The sequence below is a fragment of the Trichechus manatus genome, unplaced genomic scaffold (assembly GCF_000243295.1).
Source record: "Trichechus manatus latirostris isolate Lorelei unplaced genomic scaffold, TriManLat1.0 scaffold00134, whole genome shotgun sequence".
NCBI lineage: Eukaryota > Metazoa > Chordata > Mammalia > Sirenia > Trichechidae > Trichechus > Trichechus manatus.
In genome coordinates this window covers 7,107,211-7,108,126 of record NW_004444070.1, presented here as the reverse complement: position 1 = coordinate 7,108,126, position 916 = coordinate 7,107,211, and positions in this window count along the sequence as shown.

The window sequence follows — 916 nt, the reverse complement described above, 5'->3', positions numbered from 1 at the left end:
ATGCACGCGTCTCCTCCCTGCTTTCCGTGTCATCTGTCCTTGGTGTATTGCTAGTTGCAAGATTTATCCTCGGAAATCCTCCCGTTTCCTCTTTCACAAAGGCCCAAATAGGAAACATGTTAAAATTTAAGGGGAATCTCAAGTTTCCTTTCCAGTAGGAGGAGGGTTGGTTTCACCAGGAGGGAATTGAGGTCGACAAGAAAAGTGTCTGCAGTTTCTGCTGTCTGTGAAATCCGGGTGTTCTTGCCGGAAAGGGAAAGGGAAATGTATGACATGGTCTTCAAATTAAAGCACTTTCGCGGGACGGGAAATTGCACGCATGCCGTCGGTACAGCAAGAAGAGATTCCTCGCTGTGCTGAAGGACGATTCCAATCCAACTGCATCAGACAGGTGGGGCAGATACAAATCATATAAAGTTCAGGGCTTGTTGTTGTTGTTGTCAGGTGCTGTTGAGTCTGTTCTGATTCATCGTGACCCTATGCACCACAGAAGGAAACTCTGCCCGGTCCTGCGCCATCCTCACAATTGTTGGTATGCTTGAGCCCATTGTTGCAGCCACTGTGTCTATCCATCTTGTTGAGGGTCTTCCTCTCTTTTGCTGACCCTCTACTTTACCAAGCATGATGTCCCCCTCCAGGGATTGATCCCTCCCGATAACATTTCCAAAGTATGTGAGACCAAAAACCTTTCCTGGGATCCAGGGACACCTGTTGTTGTGTGCTGTCAAGTCTATTCCAACTGACAGTGACCCTACAGGACAGAGTAGAACCGCCCCATGGAGTTTTTGGTCTGTCATCTTGACAGGAGTAGATTGCAGAGCTGCCGGTGGGTTTAAACTGCCGACTTTTTGGTTAGCAGCCGAGCACTTAACTGTTGCACCACCAGGGCTTCTACTCTGCTGGCTGGTTGTTGGGT